The sequence below is a fragment of the Hypanus sabinus genome, chromosome 10, assembly GCF_030144855.1.
Source record: "Hypanus sabinus isolate sHypSab1 chromosome 10, sHypSab1.hap1, whole genome shotgun sequence".
Lineage (NCBI taxonomy): Eukaryota > Metazoa > Chordata > Chondrichthyes > Myliobatiformes > Dasyatidae > Hypanus > Hypanus sabinus.
This window is the reverse complement of record NC_082715.1, coordinates 46,056,476-46,077,796: the sequence shown is the minus strand read 5'-3', so window position 1 is coordinate 46,077,796 and position 21,321 is coordinate 46,056,476. Positions and strand designations below refer to the sequence as shown.

The window sequence follows — 21,321 nt, the reverse complement described above, 5'->3', positions numbered from 1 at the left end:
TACATGGGTTTATGATCTAGCTGGTTCTGAAATGATCTAGCTGGATTGTTACCACCATTAATTTGAATGAATGTATTTTCTTCTTCTGTATAGTATGTGCATTTTATTTTTAAAGTAATTGTATGGGCATGTTTCATGGGAAATGCCAAGATTCTATTACTATACATGCATCGTGTTTTGGATAAAACAAATACCTATTCGAGTCATTATAGCTCTTAATGTGAAATCTGTCAGTATATATGTATTGAAATGGTTTTCAAAATATGTTGAGTATCTGTTTAAAGCCCCCTTAATTGTATACAGCGTTTGAGTCATAAAGATAATTTTTTTTAAACATGAAGATCCTGAAAATGACAGTGATGGAATAGAAATTTGCACTCGAGGTGATAAAGCAGTCCGCAGATCTGTTTTTGTTTTGTATAAGTGAGTAAGCTTGAATTTATTTCACAACTTTTAAGCTGCTGTCTTATCCCAAAGCATTGAGCAGTCAAAAAATTTTCTTTGAAGCTTAATCAATTTTACTTAATAGACAATTAATCTGCAAATGTTTGAAATGTTTTGATTGATTTCCTCAGTTGCAATAAATGGTAACTTAAAATGCTTTGTATGCATCTATATTTGATAAAGTATTGAGCAGTAGGATATTCCATTAATTTTGCTCTTTAATCTGTTTACTAAGTTTATGTACTAGGCATAACTATAAATTCCCTCTGAAGCATTTTCACAGAGAACCATATGAAGAATAAAAGAACACTTCTTAAAGTTAAGAAAGCAATGTATTTTGAGGAATTTGTAGCATTGATTGAGCATTCCACTCTCTCAGAAAAATTAATCCAATTGCAAAGTAAGTAGTCATATCAAACCAATTTGAGAAGTTAACAAATGTTGAATAGTTGTTTATATTTCTTTCAAAGTCCTTATTTCGTAAATTATGAACATACTGTACCAAACAAATCATTCTCACAACTTTGTGGGGATTATGTAATAACACTAAAATTAAGTGTACAGTAGGCAATTTAATTTTGGCTTCATGCTATCAATCATTTAAAAGTAGCACATTTATAATTCCAGCAGATTGGCAGAGAGAATAAATAGTGATATCTTAGTACACATAAATTGACATTTTGTTCAATAATGTCAATCTTTAACAAGAAAGACTAGTAATAATTTGCTGTCAGGGATGCTGATAATCATGATATGTTAGGCTGCACCTGCAGCATACGTCAGACCAAAAGTACTTCAGGCCAGATCAGGGTCAGAGCTGCAGGAGGTGATCTGGTTAATGTTCATGGAATGGACTTGGGGAAAAATAATTAGAAAATTTATGGAGGAGCTCCTTTGTGTGTTGAAGTTTCTACTTCAAAAGGCAATGAATACAAAAAAACTGGGATTCCTTCTTGCCAGGTTCAGCAATTTGGAGGAGTAAAAGCAAAGTCACTCATGATGATCTCATGTTCAGTCACACTTTGAGAAAATGTTCATTTAATTTTATTTAGTAGGAGATACAGCTTGGAATAGGCCCTCTAGTTCTTCTAGCCGCACCACTCAGCAACCCCCAACAACCTCGAAAGAACCCTAACCTAATCATGGGACAATTTACAGTGACCAGTCAACCCACTCGATACATCTTTGGATTGTGGGAGGAAATTGGAGGACCAAAGCAAACCCATGCATTCCACAGGGACTCCTTACAGAGGATGCTGGGATTGAACTCTGAACTGTGATGCCCTGAACTATAATTGTGTTGTTTTCTAACTGCTATGCTATTCTGGACCCATCTTAGTGCCTCTAATTTCCTTTCAAATTTTCTAGTTCACTTGAATATATTTTAATCTTAATTTTGTTATAGTTTTCTTCAGCATTAGGTTTTGATAATATTTCAGCAGTTTATCTCTATTACTGTCTAATCTGCCTTTGAGCAATGATTGCACAAAATTAGTTTATATTTTATACTATTTTTAAAGATTATTTGAAGAATAAATGGCTTTTATCCAAGTGATTGTTTACTTCCTGTTGGTTTTCAGATAGTTTAATTTTACTAAGTTGTTTGACAGAAGCCTGTTAAATATTATTGAAACCATTTAACTCCCAGTATAATGACATTGAAAACATTATGCCTGGTATACATGTGCAGCTAGATAGCTTAATGCAACTTGAAATGTTTGTATAATTAATTTCCTTAAAAGTTTTAAGATCTGAACATGCAGATAATTTTAAGAAGATACACCTGGCTAGAATCTCTTAATGCTGTTCAATTATGGAAAGATTCATTCACTGCTGTTCAGTATTAGATAATAAGAAATGACAAAATATTGTATTACAATATAAAGATTTCATTATTTCGTTAGTTACAAATTCTGGAAAAAAGCAGTGTCCTACTTGAGCTGATCTTTATAGACTCGAAATCTAGAGAATAAATAAACAACACTACAAACAACATAAATACAGTCAATTCAAAATGATTTTTCCCCATGAAGTGCTGAGTTACCTGTGCATCAAAAACTGGAGGAGTAATTCTTAGCAGGACAGGATCAGCATCTGGTGCAGCCATGAAGTACTGCCATTTACTTGCATAAGTAGAAGTCTTCAGCATGTATGCATCCAACAAAGAGGTCCCAAACTGGCTGACAGGTTCCAAGCAGTTTGACTCAATATGATCCTCAATGGCAGAACAAACTTGCTGAAATTACCCTACTACTCACCTCAGTCAGTCTCAAGGTGGGTTTGGCCTATACACAGTTTACTCACCCAGTAACCTCAAAGTTTTCACAGTTCTGTAGAAGACAGTAAAGAATCAGATATGTTACAGTTTTAAAAAATTGTTTGTAATGCTTTTTTAATTACTTAAGGGTCCTTTTGGTTGACATAATGAGGTTATTAAAGCTTTAAATGCTTTATTATGTTTATTTCATTTTTGGCAGATATTAAATACTCTGAATGTAAAATTTCCTCTACAGTAGAGCTTCCCAAACTTTTTTTTGCCATGAACCAATACCATTAAGCAAGTGGGCTGTTGACCTCAGGTTGGGAACCCCTGCTCTACAGTTTTATTGTTAGTGTTTGTTCTTGGCCACTTATGTGAACCAATTATATTCTGAGGGGCCCTGTTGTGAAATTGGGGTTAACTGTTCCTGGCCAGCAGATTAGACATTATGGATCCTACCTAGCATGGGTCATTTGAGAAACTGAGCTGCATGTTCAGGTGATTTTCCCTGTTCAGTTCAACATAGAACAGTAAATGGAAGTGTTTGTTTATTTGCAGCATTATGAACATTTCTGTTGAGTTGTATGGCATAGTCTTAACCCACTGCTCCTATCTGGACAAATCTGAATTAATCCCACTTGCTTGTGTTATTCTCATATCTCTCTCGCCTTGCTCATTCAAGTAAATATCTAGATGCATCTTAAATATTGTTGCGCTGCTTGTCTCCAGCACTCCTCTGGCAGTTTATTCCTGATACCAAACTTTGTGTGAAAAATTTACCCATCAATTCCTTTTTAAACCTCCTCTCTCTCACTTTAAGCCTTTGCATTCTAGTTTTAGACATCCCTATCATGGGAAAGAAACTCTTAATATCTACCTGAGCTATGCTTCTCATAATTTTAATACACCTTTATCATAATCCCTCTTAGATTTTTTGCTACAGGGTTAATGGGCACAGCCTATTCAATTTCTCCTTATATTTCAGACCCTTCAATCTTGGTAACATGTTTGTTAACCCTTTCAGTGTCCTCTCTGGTTTAATTACATCAGTGTGCCAGCTGGAACTGCAAGTACTCTTAAGTGCAGCCAAACCAACATTTGTACAACTGTAATGATATCCTAACTCATACTCAATGCCTCAATTGACAAAGAAAAACATGTTATATGCCTCCTTCACCAGCTTGCATTGCCACTATATATTTGCACTCCAACGTTTCTCGGTTCAACAACACTCCCTGAGGCCCCGCCCCAACTTAACTTCCCAAAATACACCGCTTCACACTTGTCAAAGCTGAATTCCATCTGCTGTTCCCTCACATACTTTTCCCAGTTGACCTAGAAGTTATTGGAAGACTATCTTCTCCACTGTCTGTTTGCAAGGTTACAAGTCATGTCACCTACGTTAACTTCCACACCATTAATGTAGATGATAAACAATGAAGGGCTGAGAGCTGATCCCTGTGCTACACCATTGGGTATAAGCCTCCCACCTTTTGCTACCAAACTCTGCCTCCTACCATCAAGCTAATTTTCAATCCAATTGGCTCAGTTACTCTGGATCGATGTGTTCTAAACTTCTGGATAAGCCTACCATGTGGGATTTTGTCAGAGGCCTTGCAAAAATACACGTTGTGAATCCTGCCTCGTGAATCCCCTTTGTATAAAAAAAAAGCTCAATCTAATTCATAAGACATAATGTCCCACACACAAAGCCATACTGACTATCCTGAATCAGTCCTAGTCTTATCAAAATGTATCTTGTTTCTTAGAATCTCTTCCAATAACTTCCCCACCACTGATTTAAGCTTCATCAGCCTGTAATTCCCTAGTTTATAAATGCTGCCCTTCATAAATCGAAGCACGATGTTAGCGATTCTCCATCCAGTGCCTCTCCTGTGGTTAATTAACAGAATTCTCTGCTGTGGTCCCAGCAATCTCCTCCCATGAGTAGATTTAGAGTAGAGTGAATCTCCTTGCATTGAGTTCTAGAATCTTAGTTGCAGATTTATTTTTAAAAACTTCCTTGCACTGGCCAGCCAGGTGTAACATTTGGAACTAAGACTTCAAATTTATCTTTAAACCATTGACTTAAATAAAATAATAAAGTTAAGAAAGCTTTATTTATTAACTCTATGCTCTTGGATATTCCATATTTGGGGGGGGGGGGGAATCATGCATGCTGCTGTGTATTTCCATTGGTGCAAGAGAGAAAATGTGGTTGCTTCTCCTCATCTTATCATATTCCATTGTCCCATGGAAGATTCAAGCTGCTTAGATGCAAGCAAATGGGTGTATAGACAGGAGTGTGTTGAGTAAAATGAGGGAATAAAATTGTGTGCAGCATTATCCTTTCAGACTTGCTGATGCCAATGATACTGCTGAAAAAAAGATAAGGTCAAATTGTGTTTTCTTAATTTGTTATAATTGTTCTTTGAGGATATTGATGTACTAGATGCGTAAAACCAACATTTTGGGAATTTTTCCTTCTATTTCTCTCTGAAGAACTGTTTATCACATTATGAAAATGAATTTTTACAATTATTGTTTCAAATAAAGTTGCATGTATCATTTTCCCAACAGGAGACCCTTAATTGAAATGACTTAAATATTATTCCAGTTTCTTGATCAAAACAAACAATGATCCAGCTTTTAATAATTTTGTCCATTATGTAGTAATTTGTTTTTGTGTTTACAACTGCCATTGGTTTTCAAAATGATTTGCATTAAATTCAGAAAAGGAATTTGTAAATTTTATATTTTTTACTACTTTGTTCGCTCCTTTCATATTTTGATGAGAATCTCATGCTATGAATTAACTAGCAGAATGAAAATGCGTGTAAAGAGTATTGAACACTTCTACTCATGTTAAGAACAACTATTGTATTGTAGTTCAGAACAGTTTGGTTACCACAAGCTATTACAGCTTGGCTTTTGCTTTTTGTCTGCCACTTGAACTGACTGAAATGACATGGATTTTCAGTGGTATTTGATACTTTGACCTGTTGCTCTCTTTAAGGCTTAGAAAGTAAACACCTCTTTCCTTGATTGAAGAAAATACCATCAAGGCCTAATAATTTGTCTGGGTCACTGTGCAGGCTACATAGTTTCACCTCATTGTTTTTCCAGCATCAACTTTTTCCACTTAGCTTTCTAGTTACTTGAGAAAACTGCCTGTTAGTATAAAAGTATAAATTGTAAGCTACAACACTTAAACAGAATTTTCCAAACAAAATATTTCCATGCTTTATTTGCCAAAATAAAAGTTTCATTAAAAGTGTTGAAACTTAACCATTCAACTTTCATGGTATAAGTATATTAAGCTTTTCGGTTTCTGAGCATGATTAACGTAGGTCGTAAGACTATAATACATAGGAGCAGAGTTAGGCCATTTGGTCCATCAAGTCTGCTCAGCCATGGCTGATTTATTAACCCAAACAATCCCATTTTCCTGTCTACTTTCCGTAACCTTGACGCCCTGACTAACCAAGAACCTATCAACCTCTTCTATCTTATTTGAGTAAGATGGTGCAGGCATACATTGGCGACTCTGCGGGTTGCAGAGAATAGTTCATGTTTTCCTCTTAAATATATATTTTTTTAAATTACTTTTGTTGCAATCTGCAGCATGTAAATTTTCTCTTGACAATAGACTACAAAATTACATCAACAGTCTTCAGATCTCACGATTAACGATTAAATGCAAAGCAGAAACCATGAGCTCCAGCAGGGCAGTTAAGCGTGGCACTTTTATAAAGTCAATACATGGCTGGATATACGCCAGGAGAGGCAGAATTCCAACCAGGGATGAGGCCTGCTCTACCCACTATCTTGTTGGTGAATGTACAGTCACTGGAAAATAACATTTTAAGGACTCTATCTTGTTAATTCATGCCTTTGTTAGTTATTGCTATTCATTCATAATTGCATTTGCACAGTTTGTTGTTTTCAGTTACTGTACTACAGATTTGCTGAGTATGCCCGCAGGAAAAAGAATCTCAGGGTTGTATGTGGTGATATGCATGTACTCTGAAAAAGGTTCTCGTGTTTTCCAAACATGTATGATAAACAAACTCTTGTTGTTCTTCCAGCTGGGTACAGGTATTGATTTTAACCAATGTTTCATTGACAAGTTCTGTCATCTTCATCAGAGATGTTGCCTGGGCACGTCTAGTCCAGTGGTATTTATACCCCCAACGTCTGTCACTCCTGATTGATTAGCCATCATCCAATGAGGTTATCGCTGTCCCACCTTGTTTATAATGCAATTCCAATTCTTAGAATGAGACCTTTCAATAGGTTTCAATAGGTACATTTAATGGAGTGTCCCAAAGAATGAATGACAATTAAACTTTAGAACCCCACAGCTTCCCCTCCCATGCATAAGCTGCAGCAAGGCAGCGATCCCCCCTCCCCACCAGCGAAAAAGCATCAGCACTCTCCACCGAGCACTCAAGCGTGCAGCAAAGCATCAATAAAGACTACAGAATCCCAAAGACTACTGGTTCACCTGGTAATTCAACATACCGCAGCTCTCTCTCTTCCTAATAAAGGAAAAAGAGGTGTTCTGTGAGATATAACAAATAACTCGCTGATTTATGATGTTAAAATTCAAAGTCCTTTATCTTTGTTAAAATTATTTTCCTCTAGTTTTACTTCAATAGTTTCCTTTACCAGGCACCGAAGTCAATCCTACAGCAATTGGGAATGCAATGTTCTACTACCGCGGATTTCTCCGGTAACTCGAACGAATATACCTCCTGTGCTCCTTGATGTGGTTTTCCACTGTGTGACCCATCTGTTCAATATATGCTTCTCTGTATTGACAGGGAATCCTGTAAGTGGCAGCTGTCCTGAGTCCCAGGTCGCCCTTGACCCACATAAGCTATGATCTGAGCATCAGAAACCCACTCACACGGACTTGTATGTCAACAGTAACAGCCGCCATCATGCCTCCCAATGTAGAGTGGTTCTTTCTACTGTAATCAAATGTGCAAAAATTATTTCGGACCCAGAAAGTCTCCATGAGGAAATAAGATGATTGCACACAACACTCCTACAGAATAGCTATAAGGTGAAGGAAAGCAATTGGGCCCTTAAAAGGGCTGACAGAAAACCCAGGGAAACCTAATGACGAGGAGGAACCAGTTGCTGCAGCCTGTCTTTCCTATATTTCCATGGTTTCTGGAAGGATTGGAAGGATCCTGAAGAAATACCGGATTAATACCACCACAAACACATAAGGAAACTCAAATCATAGCTTATGCAGGTCAAAGATGACCTGGGACTCAGGTTGGCTGGTGTTTACAAGATTCCCTGTGAATATAACCATATAACAATTACAGCACAGAAACAGGCCATCTTGGCCCTTCTAGTCCGTGCCAAACACTTACTCTCACCTAGTCCCACTGACCCGCACTCAGACCATAACCCTCCATTGCTTTCCTGTCCATGTACCTATCCAATTTTACTTCAAATATTTTACTTTAAAAATTTACTTTAAATTTAAAAACTTCAATATGGAGTAGCATATATTGGTCAGGCAGACGCATGGTGGAAACCTGTATCAAGGAGCACAGGAAGTGTATCCATTTGGTTTTACCCAGAGAAATCAGCAGTAAAACATTGTATTTGTAATTGCCATAGGACTGACTGTGACTGCACAAAACTACTCTGCTGTGCCAATCGCTTTAGTGACCGCCTGGTGAAAGAAGCTATTGAACTAAAACTAGAAGAAAAGAATTTCAACAAAGATGAAGGTCTCGTTCTAAGTAAACTGGAATTAAACTGTAAACAGGGACTGGATATGGCCAGGCATCATTCCTGATGAAGATGGCAGAATTTGTCATTGAAATGTCAGTTAAATTCATATCTGTACCTGGCTGGAAACCCAAGAAGAGTTTATTCGTTGTATGTACTCTGATAATAAATTTTATTTTGAACTTTAAATACACTCAATGCCTTGGCCTCCACAGCAATCCATGGCAATGAATCCCACAGATTCCCTGCCTTCGAGCTAACGAAATTCTTTCTCAACTGTGGACATCCCTCTATTCTGAGGCTATGCCTTCTAATCCTTGACTTGCCCTCTCTAGGAAACATCATCTCCACATCACTGTTTCTAGGCCTTTCAGTATTCGATAGGTTTCAATGAGGTCCCTGTCATTCTCAAAACCCCAGTGAATACAGGCCGAGAACCATCAAATGCTAGTCATACATTAATCCTTTCATTTCTGGAATCATTCTTGTGAGCATCCTCTAAACCTTCTCCAATGCCAGCGTATCTTTTCCTAGATAAAGGGACTGAAATTGTTCACAGTGCTCCAAGTTCAGTCTGATCAATTCCTTATAAAGCCTCAGCATCACATCCTTGCTCTTTATTTTCTAGTCCTCTTGAAGTAAATGCTAACATTGTCCATAAGACATATAGCAGCAGAATTAGGCTATTTGGCCCATTGAGTCTGCTCTGCCATTTCCTCTTGGCTGAACCATTTTCCCTCCTAACCCCAATTTCTTTTCTTCCACTGACTCAACTGGCAATTTAACCTTTGAGGAATCCTGCATGAGGACTTCCAAGTCCCCCTGAACCTCCTAATTTTTTAATTTTCTTTACAGTTAGAAAATACTGTACGCGTTTATTCCTTCTACCAAAGTGCATGACCATACACTTCCCTACACTGTAGTCCATCTGTCACTTCTTTGCCTGTTCTCCCTATCTATCCAAGTCCTTCTGCAGACTCCCTGCTTCCTCAACACTACCTGCCCGTCCACCTATCTTTGTATCATCTGTGGGTTACATGGTCAGCACAATATTGTGAACCAAAGAGCGAGTAATGTGCTGTAGATTTCTACTTGGCCACAAAGCCATCAATTCTGTCATCCAAATTGTTGGCATATAACATGAAAAGTGGTCTTAATACCAACCCTTGTGGAACACTGCTGTAATGCATGGCTATCTTCAGTGACTTTGTGGGAATTTGTATGGCTACTGTACTATGTTACTATCTAGGCAAAAGTAGAGGTACTGCTAGATTTGCTTTGTGTAAATGAAAGAATAGTTGAGAGTGGTTCTTCCTGAACAAAATTTTTATCTTTTGTCATTTAACATTGATTGAAATTGTAAATCCTCTTGACTGAAACTACATTTAAACTAGTACCTTTGTTCTCTCTCTATGTCACTATTGGCATCTACAATATATGGATCCCAAATCTCTCTACTATTGTTAAGGATGTCACAAAAAATATTTTTTCAACCATAATATACAGCATTTAAGATGTTTGTTAGGCAGCTTAGTCACTATTACGTTACAAAATACTTTAGTTGATTATCTCCTTCTGAATATTACTTTTCATTGATGTCAGAAATCTTGTGTCTAATCCAGGAAAAGATTAATTCATTCCTGTGAGGAAAAATTGATTTGGAATCATGTCTGAAAAGTTGAGCAGAGGATTATAATGTGTTTTTGAATGAAAAAAATACAGAAGCTCTTGAGTTTGATTTTGCAATCTTTAACAACTATTTGTATTGAGAAAAAAATTCAGAAAAATATTTTATTTTATTTTCAGTGTTTTTTTGGGTTCTAAGTATAAATAAAAATTTGAATTTTGCAAAATGTTATAGGACCATGGCAATTCAGTTTCCACTGAGATAGGAATAAGGCCAAAGAAGATTATTTTATGGACACAGAGTTAAACAGGCTTAACTGCACTTATACAGTGTGAGAAAAGAATATTGACTCATGTTGTATAGTACTAATGAGAATGAAACTATTGCTGTTCACCATCAATACTCTATGAAACTGAGCAAACTCAGAACTTTTGGACACAGAAGGAAATCCCAAGTTGCCCTCAGTGATTCAACGTTCGTCCACAGGCTGTTCTGTTTGCAACTTCTCCAGTGGGTGAACTAAATCTATTTGCAACTGTAAGATGATCTGAAAATCTTAAACTTTATTTAATTTGGCCTAAGTGAATTTTTATTGGTCTGCAAAGCCATAAGTACTGCTTAGCAAAATCTCTGGCTGTACAATGTCTAATTTTTATGTGCATTTATTGGAATTCCTTCACATAAGTATTTCAGAATATATTTTAAAGCAAATTAAAAACTTGGTTCTACTGTTTTAAATTCTACATCAATCATCTGTAGATCTTCCTATCTTTATTTTGTACTCTTAAGTATTTTAATTTTCAGTTGAAAATGCTTCAGTGTTTGCTGTCATGCTTGGCTGCTCAGCCAGTTTAATGGCATTGAAGCTGCTGGTCATCAGGATTCCATAGAATTGACTGAATCATTTGGCATATTATACCAATGCCGGTTCTTTAAACAGTCTACTAGTTATTTCCTTTCTCCTGTTCTTTCCCCGTAGTTCTTTTTTAATTTGTAAACATTTTCCCTTTGAAGTGGATGTTGTCCATATGGACTTCGGCAAGGCATTTGACATGGGAGGTTGGTCAAGAAAGTTCAGTCACTTGGCATTCAAGATGAGGTAGTAAATTGGATGAGACATTGGCTTTGTGAGAGAAGCCAGAGGGTGGTAGTGGAGGGTTGCCTCCCTGTCTGTAGAGTGCCACAGGGATGGTGCTGGATCCTTTGTTGTTTGTCATCTGTATCAATGATCTGGATGATAATATAGTTAACTGGATCAGCAAATTTCTGGATGACACCAGGATTGGGGGTGTAATTGATAGAGAGGAAGGTTGTCATGCCTTACAGCAAGATCTGGACCAGCTGGAGAAATCGGCTGCTAAAAGGCAGATGGAATTTTTTGCAGACAAGTGTGAGGTAGGACCAGCTAGGGTAGGTTTTACACAGTAGGGCACTGAAGGCTGTGGGATCTGGGAATACAGGTCCATAATTCATTGAAAGTGGTGTCACGGGTAGACAGGGTCGTAAAGAAAATCTTTGGCAAAATTGTTGGCCTTCATAAATCAAAGTATTGAGTACAGGAGATGGGATGTTATGTTGAAGTTGTATTGGTGACTCCTAATTTGAAATATTGTGTGCAATTTTGGTCACCTACCTATAGGAATTATGTAAACAAGGTTGAAAGAGTATAGAGAAAATTTGTTGTTGGGTCTGGACGACCTGAGTTATAAGAAAAGATTGAATAAGTTTGGACTTTATTCCTTGGAACATAGAAGATTGAGAGGAGATTTGACAGAGGAATACAAAGTTATGAGGAGTATAGATAGGGTAAATGCAAGCAGGCTTTTTCCACTGAGGTTGGCTGGGACTAGAATTAGAGGCCATAGGTTAAGGGTGAAAGATGAAAAGTTTAAGGGAAACACGAGGAGAAACCTCTTCACTCAGAGGGTTGTGAAATTATGGAATGAACTACCAGCACAAGTGGTACATGCAAGCTTGATTTTAATGTTTAAGAGCAATTTGGATGGGTACATGAATGGTATGGGTAAGGAGAGCAAGTCAATGGGAGTTGGCAGTTTAAAAGGTTCAGCGTGGACTAGACGGACCATAGCGCCTGTTTGTGTTCTGTACTTTTCTGTGACGCAATGAAAATAACTGCTGAATTTCCTTTCAGGCAGCAAATTCAAATTGATTACAAACTTCTCTTTTTAAAAAAAAGGAAATTAATTGAAAATCTGAAATTTGTGTGTACACAGAAGCTGTCTGGGGATGGGGAAAAAGTTAAATAAGGTTATATATTGAAATCTGAATTGTCAAATATTTTTTGTAAATTCCTGTAGGTCTTAAATTTTTCATTTTGTCTTGCTATTATATTACTAGGTATGAGTAAAATATAACGGAATAAAACTATGTTTTGAAATTAATTTCTGTACTCATGCAGTTGTTGAATAGTAATTTCAAAAGGGTCTTTGAACAAAATTTTTAAGTGACTCTTTCACGTGGCACACCTGCAAAGCTTAAATTTCAAAGAATAGATCTCTGTAACAACAGAAAATCTGTGGTTGATTATGTTATGGATAATAAGCTGTAGACCTGAATCTGTTAGTGAATTATTTACTTCAATACTCAAGCGATTGAAATCTTGATCGTTGAAAAGAAATCTGAGCTAATGGAGTTAAAATGTCTCGAGGATCTTTGAAAGGTTAAGCATTCTTTAAGATGTTTATGTATCCTTCTTGTCTCCATTGATCTCTGTGGTCATTGATGTAGATAACTGTATGGGTAGCTACCTGCTTCTGAATACAGTATGTTATGTTGTTTCTACATTAAATCTTACAGCTGAGAGCACTTGGAAATTTAGAGTTGTACGAGTTATCATTTTTAAGGATATAATTTACAACCTATGTTGAAGTCTCCTAAAATTATTACTCACCATGGGAAAAGTGTCATTCTTGCCCCCAGCTTTTTTCCTCTCTTCAGTGGAGGTTCTCTTGCCTTGCTCAGATTGCGTGCTATCAGTAATGAAGTGTGAAGTCACAGGTGTCGTAGATCGATGGTTGTAGATTTTTCCCCCAGTCTTTTCTGATTGGCCAAGGTAATGCAATCTGGATTTAATAGAACTGCTAAGGAGTGCAATTTAAAATTATTAAATTCAAATTAATTACGACATTGAAAAGTGATGACTGTGCAGGCAATGTTTAGATTAATAATTGATGATATTACTTAAACATATGGGGTCTTCAGCGAGCACGGGAAGGTAGGTGTTGTAATTACTGTGCACTAAAAGAGAAGTCAGAAATGACGGGACATAGTTGCAAGGTAAGGGAGTTGTCATTTAAAACTGAAGTGCATACAAATTTCTATTAGCAGTGTGATGAGTGTCTGGCGTTCTTATCCTCAACAGTTGTAGATGCTAGACAACTAGAAGTTGATGATTTTTCTGAAAAGGCCAAGAGCTGAGGGATATGTGGAAGCGGCTCAAAAGAGGAGGTGAGGCAGATGGTGTTCAGGGCCAGATATTCAACTCCTGCTGCTATGTTTGTGTGTTCTTGTATGAATTAACATTGTGCCATACCGTACTGAAGTGTTATTGGAGAAAACTCTTAAAGGATTGCCGTGGTGTAAAAAAATAATGGAGCCAGAGAATGGCCATTTAGGAATAAGAGTTTGACCTAAGCATTAAATTTTAATGAAGGTCCAAAAGGAGGAGAGAAGGGAGGAGCAAAATAAGGGAGGTTAAATTATGAGGAGGAAATTCCAGAGCTCACGACCTGAGTAATGGAAGGCACAGGTTCAAACAGTGGAACAAAAAGAGTGGGTGTGTAAAAGCAATTTGGTTGCAGGAATAGAGTTTTTTGGAAGGGTCTTGGGTGTGAAGGTTGAGAAGGAGTTTGAAATTTTCAAGGGTGAAAATTCATTCAAGTTAAAAGATCCCTGCAGTGGTACTCTTTCCAGTGTAGTGAGGTGCAGTTGTTATAACTTCATGTCGGGAATAGCAGAGAACGAAGACTTTAATTTTTGAGACAAAGGACCATGCTGAATTAATTGAAGGAAGAGGAAGTATCTGAGGATTGGCAGGTCAGAGTGAGATGTTATTGGGAGATAGTGTTTACAGTAGTTTAGTGTTGGACATGGTGAACAATATAGTGATGTGGGTAATCTTAGGAAATAGGAAAGTTTCTGATGACAAGGTAGCAATGCAGTCAACTACTATAAGTTCATAGAAGACAACTAAGTGGGAGAGAGTTAATCTGCATGATGAATCTGGAAGGAGGGGGTGTGTGGAATTAGCGAATGGGTCAGAAATAAATCTACTAGGAAACTGATGAAATTGATTTGTAGTCAGTTTGCTGTAACCGATGCTTTTCATTGTGTAGCGACAACCAAATTATGCTTGCAAACTGATAACGAATTCAACTTCCATTGACATGACAAAGATTTAGAGAGACACACCATTTGTCATTTGGTTTATAGATATGGACTTTATGAATTCTTCTCCGTCTCAGTAAAGCAACCAGCATAATCAAAAGTCCCGCCCACTCTGACATTCTCTCTGTTCTCCAATCAAGCATGTACCAGCAGGGTCACGGACAGCTTCCATCGCGCTGTTATCAGACTCTTGAATGGACCTTTTGTATGAATCTTGACCTCACAACCTACCTCATTATAATCTTGCATTTACTGTTTACTGAAAAAGAGCAGTTCAGGTAGCTTTTCCACCTCATTCTGTTGTTTGTACCTCATTCTATGTCAATGCACTGTTTTATGAATTGATCCGTATGGACAGTATGCAAGATAAACTTTTCACTGTACATGTGACAGTAATAAAATAATGCTTACCGAACATTTGGGTTATTCAGTTATTCAAGCATTATTCAGTTATGTAGAAATACTGAAAAACAAATCTGTTTAAAATATTCAGTAAGCCAAGCAGCATCTGTGCTGAATAAAACAGTTAATATTTCAGATTTAGTTTGTTTTGTTTCAGTTGGGTGACCTTTCATTTTTGAGTAGATGAATCGCTCATTTCTTCTTTCATGCATAAGTTCCTTGATTGATGCTAATTGGGATTCATATGGTCTTTGTGGCAATCCCATCAATCTTATTGGGTTTCTTTGTCAGAACTGGACTCATTCAGGATATCCTTTTCTTTATACATGTCATATTTAATTTAACACTGACTCCAGCAGCTGTGAATGTGGGAATCATGGATTAAGTGAGAATGGGAAACTGAGGTAAGTTATGTTTGTAAAGTTAAAGTACTTGAAAAGTTTACAGAAATAAGCTGCAGCAAGTGCCCAGGACCAGATTGTCTATTTTCTAGACTGTGAAGAGGTAACTGCCAGAGGTAGTGCTGCTCCCAATTTATAACATTTCTAAGTTTCTGATTCAGTTCTAGAATTGGCAGGTAGTAAATGTCAGGCAACAGGTAAAAGAGAAAAATAGGGGACTTAAATAAGTTAATCTGTCATCATGTGTTGGGAAAATGCTGGAATATATTATTGAGCATCTGGTAAAAGGGCATTTAGAAAATTAAATGATTAGCCAATGTCAGCATGATTTGGTGAAACAGAAATTGTGTTTGACTAATCTAAGAGATTTTTGAAGATGTGATTAGCAGGGTAGATAAGGGGGGACCATTACGTGTGGTGTATCTGCATTTTCAAAGGACATTTGAGAAGGTGCTACATGAAAAATGGTTGAATAAAATAAGGCTCCAATTCAAAATAATGTACTAGCATAATGCAGAGAATTGGAATAAGTAGGCCATTTTCAGGTTGGCTGACTCTTACTGATTGAATGTCTCAAGTATCCATGTGACAGCTTTCACTATTTACCCTCTTTTCTTCTTTGACTGTCCATCGATTTCGATGTTGACTGTGCTGAGAGTTTAGTCTCGGGGTGGAGTTTCAAGATGGCGACGTAAGCATCTGCCTTTTAGGCGCTCTTTATTTTTTTAACTATAATCACCCTTTAATTAGACCTTTTCGAACTTAATCATATGAGTTGCTACCTTTGATTGACCCTTTTTTCCTAAAATAATAGTTGATCTAATCTTGTCAAACCTAAAATGGCTACAAGTAAGAAATCGGCTAAGGATCCTTTATCCATCGACGCAATTGTTGGTCTTTTGGACACTAAACTGGATGTTAGATTTGCGGCTATGGAAAGTAAATTGGACAATAAACTGGATGCTAAATTTGCGGCTCTGGAAGGCAGACTAGAAGGTAAATTGGACAGTAAACTGTTAAGTTTGGAAAGGAGGATTACTTCGAAAATATCCGATCTTGAAGGAGTTGTTAAATCGCTTGAAACTAAGTTTCAGTCGCAGGCGTTAGAGGTTCAACAGCATGGAAATAAGATCGCGACTCTTGAACAATCAATTTGTGAAAAAGCACGTACAATTGAAGTGTTAGAGAAGAAGATAGAGTCGACTGCTAAAACTTTAGATCAGTACAAGTTTAAAATTACTGATCTTGAAAATCGTTCTTGCAGACAGAATTTGCGCATCATCGGAATTCCCGAAAAAGTTGAGTCCGGTGATTTAACTGAATTTTTCTCTAAATTACTGTGGGAAATTTTCGGTGGTGAAGGTTTGAAAAATGAACCTGTTATTGACCGCGCTCATAGAGTTGCGAGGCTTTCGTCTGTGTCTGATAAACCACGAGCGGTGATTGTTCGCCTTCATTATCCTCGTGAGAAAGAGCTTCTAATTCGATTAGCTTGTAAAAAAGGTATGATCTCCTACAGAAATTATTCATTTCGAATAGTTGAAGACTACTCGTATGAAGTTATGAAAGCCAGGATCGCTTTTAAACCAGTGATGGCAGAGATTCATTCGCTTGGTTTTAAACAAGCTTTAATGTATCCAGCGAAACTTAGAATGGTGTTGCCCGACAACAGTCTACACTTTTTTATCACTCCTGAAGAAGCGAAGAAATTTGTTGAAGAATATCGATCCTCTAGTGCAACTTGAACTATGAGTTACATTGAAGATTTTTTTTTGGAGAGAGGATGTTATTTCATTTTAAGTTTTAACCCTGGAAGTTGGGTTATAACTTCTTATTTTGAACTATGGGTCTGGGTCTTTTTTTTTACTATTATTATCGCTTATAGATGCTGTTTTAATCTTTATAATATCCTTTTTTTATATACGTTTGTATTTTGTAATAATGAATTATTTTTTTTTTCAAAATGTCGTTTCTTCTTCCCATAAGTCTTTACTTTTTATAAGCGTTTATTTGCTTGCCTGTATTTAGAAATGGAACAAAGGTTTTGAATTCTTTTTCTTTAGTTTTTTTTTAAATATGTTGTAGTGTCTGTTAAATCTTTTTTTTATATAAAAATATTCTATTTTGATAACTTTTTTTACTATATTTTCTCATTAGATTGCTGAATTTATATTCATATTTTGTAATATGGCTTTCTCAAAATGTCGTTTCTTCTTCCCATAAGTCTTGGCTTGTGAAACGTCATCTTTGTATCTGAATATGGAAATTCTTTTTTAAAGGTGTATCACATTTTTAAACTTTAATGTGCATTTTTTTTTTATTAATGATCTTTCTGGTTTTACTATTTTAGTTTTTTTTTTGATTTGTCTGATATGGGTGTGTATGTGTATGTATATATATATATATATATATATGTAGGTATATATATATATATATTTTTTTTTTTGCAACTCTATATTTTAATTGGGGTGTTATATAGTTTTTTCTTAAAAAATTTTCTTATGGAGCTGCCATCTTGAAATGGGGGTAATATTAGTATTAGTTTATGCGCCTGCCGCTTGGCTTTCTTTCAAAGGGTGGGGGGAGGGGGGAGGGATCTTTTTTCATGCTTTTGCTTTTTATTTTTTTGCTTTTAGTTTATGGGCTGACTTTAAATTGTTAATATTGTTGAGGTGTCAGGATCTCCGGTTGCTCCTGAATCAATTTTCCTTCTTCCTAAATTGTGGGTTATGTGTTTTTTTAACCTTTTATGATACACACAATTAATATTGGTATGATGGATAAATCTATTAACTTTATCTCGTGGAATACTAATGGTTTAAATCATCCGATTAAACGTAAAAAAATATTTAAAGTATTCCATAGATTGAACGCTAATATTATTTTTGCACAGGAGACCCACATTAGGAGGGAGGATAATCAACGTTTTTTTAGGTTCTGGAAAGGTCAACAATTTCACTCAAATTGTACCGCTAAAATTAGGGGTGTGTCTATTTTTATAGACGCCTCAATTTCGTTTACACATTATGAAATTATTTCTGATCCACAGGGTAGATTTTTGTTGATAACTGGTTCACTTTTTAATCGGAAAGTTGTTTTAGTTAATATTTATGCTCCAAACTTTGATTGTCCTGAATTTTTTAAACGGTTATTTACTTCTCTTCCTAATTTGAATGAATATATGTTGATTATGGGTGGAGACTTTAATTGTTGTTTGAATCCTTCGATGGATAGATCTAAACCTATTCGAACCCTTCCGAATAGATCAGCTTTACTTATTAATTCTTTTATGGTTGATTCTGGAATTACTGAAATATGGCGGTTTTTGAACCCTAAAGGTAAAGAATTTTCTTTTTTTTCACATGTATATCATAGTTATTCTAGAATTGATTACTTTCTTATTGATCATCGTTTATTAACAGATGTTATTGATTGTAAATACGATTCTATTGCTATTTCGGATCATGCACCTCTGAAGTTATCTATCAAGATTTCGGATTCTTCTATCAATACTAGATCTTGGAGACTTAATGCTACTTTACTTCAAGATCCAGAATTTATTACCTTCATAAAACAACAAATTGACTTATTTTTTTCAACAAACTATAATGAAGAGATTGATAAAGGAATACTTTGGGACTCTTTCAAGGCTTTTATTCGTGGACAAATTATTTCATATTCTGCTGGTAAAAGAAAACAAAGATATTCAGATATAGCTTTATTGGTGGATAAAATTAAAGAAATTGATAAGATTTATTCTGTTACTCCTACCAAAGAACTTTATAAGAAGAGAGTTGAGCTTCAAATGGAACATAGTTTATTATTATCTTCTTCAATTGAGAATCAATTAATTAAGACTAGGGCTCAATTTTATATTCATAGTGATCGAACTGGTAAATTGTTAGCTAATCAATTAAAAGCTATTTCGACTAAGCGACAAATTATTAAAATTCGTAAACAAGACGGTAATTTAACTACTGATTATAAAGAAATCAATAACACTTTTCAAGATTTTTATAAATCTTTATATCAATCAGAATTTGACGGTGACCGGTTTACGATGGATAATTTTTTTAATAATTTGAATATTCCTAAACTGATAGATGAAGATTGTAGCTTGCTTGATGCTCCTATTTCTATGGATGAAATAAGAGAGGCTATCTCATCAATGAATTCAGGGAAAGCTCCTGGTCCTGATGGTTTTATTGTAGAATTTTTTAAAACTTTTTCTTTATTGCTTTCTCCTTGGCTATGTGAAATCTTTAATGATGCGTTTGTTAAGAAGAGATTACCTCAATCGTTTTATGAAGCTACTATCTCTCTAATTCTTAAAAAAGATAAAGATCCTACCTTATGTGCATCTTATCGCCCTATATCATTATTAAATGTAGACTCTAAGATTCTTACAAAAATTTTAGCCATTAGATTAGAAAAGGTATTACCACAGATTATTTCAGAAGATCAAACTGGTTTTATTAGGAATCGATATTCCTTCTTTAATATTAGAAAATTGATTAACATAATTTATACTTCATCACCTACAACCCCAGAATGTGTTATCTCATTAGATGCTGAAAAAGCCTTTGATAGAGTTGAATGGACATATTTATTTAATGCATTGAGAAACTTTAATTTTAGTCCTAATTTTATATCATGGATTAAATTAATATATTATAAACCTGTTGCTTCTGTTCTTACAAATAATTATAGATCCTCTTTTTTTCAATTATCTCGTGGTACGAGACAAGGTTGTCCTTTAAGTCCTTTATTATTTAATATTGCATTAGAACCTTTAGCTATTGCTATTCGTGAGTCTCCTAATATTTTTGGTATTACCCGTAATGAGAAGTTATACAAATTATCGCTTTATGCTGATGATTTGTTGTTATATATTTCTAATCCTAGTAGGTCTATTCCTGCTATTTTATCCTTGTTGGCTCAATTTGGTAGTTTTTCTGGTTATAAGTTAAACTTAGATAAGAGTGAGTTATTCCCTTTAAACGCGCAAACTTTATTGAGTGATAGGATGCCATTTAAAGTGGTTACTGATAACTTTATCTATTTAGGTATAAAAATCACCAAGAAATATAAAGATTTATTTGGACTGAATTTTTTACCTATGCTTCATCAAATTCAGCAACTTACTACTAGATGGTCTCCCTTATTTTTATCATTAGTTGGTCGGATTAATGCTATTAAAATGATGATTTTACCGAAATTTTTATATTTATTCCAAGCTTTACCAATTTTTATTCCTAAATCTTTTTTTGATAATATTGATTCAAAGATTTCCTCATTTGTTTGGCAAAATAAAAATCCTAGGTTAAGCAAAAGGCAATTACAAAAGTCTAAAAAAGATGGTGGTCTAGCTTTACCTAACTTTAGATTTTATTATTGGGCGAATAATATTCGTAACCTAATGTACTGGAAACTAGATTTGGATTCACCTGTGTGCCCACAGTGGGTAAATTTGGAATGTAGTGAGGTTAAGGGATATTCTATATTTTCCGTTCTTGGTTCTTTTCTTCCTATTGATTTAGCCAAATTCAATAAACAGATATCTAACCCTGTTGTTAAACATACACTACGAATTTGGTTTCAATTTCGCAAATTCTTTAATCTGAAAAACTTTGCTTTGGACAGCCCTATTTTATGTAATTTTTTTTTTAAACCTTCATTGACAGATCAAGCTTTTAGTATATGGAAAAGGAAAGGTATAAAATGTTTTCGTGATCTTTTTTTTGAAGGTACTTTGATGTCCTTTGATCAACTATCCAACAAATTTGAATTACCTAAATCTAATTTTTTTAGATACTTACAAATTAGAAATTTCTTACATAAAATTCTTCCATCTTTTCCTAATTCAACTCCATCGGATTTTTCAGATTTGATTTTTACTTTTAATCCTTGTCAGAAGGGATTAGTAGCTTTTATTTATAACATGATTATGAAGATACAGCCAGAAATATCGGATAGAATTAGACAAGAATGGGAAAAAGAACTTCGATGTAATATATCAACAG

At 35.5% G+C, this 21,321-nt stretch overlaps 1 protein-coding gene across 7 annotated transcripts in view; it reads left to right on the top strand.

Moving 5' to 3' along the window:
* The window catches only part of ldah (lipid droplet associated hydrolase), a 316,978-nt gene that overhangs the window by 50,350 nt on the left and 245,307 nt on the right, over nucleotides 1-21,321 (top strand). The gene's annotated exons all lie outside the window — the stretch shown is intronic.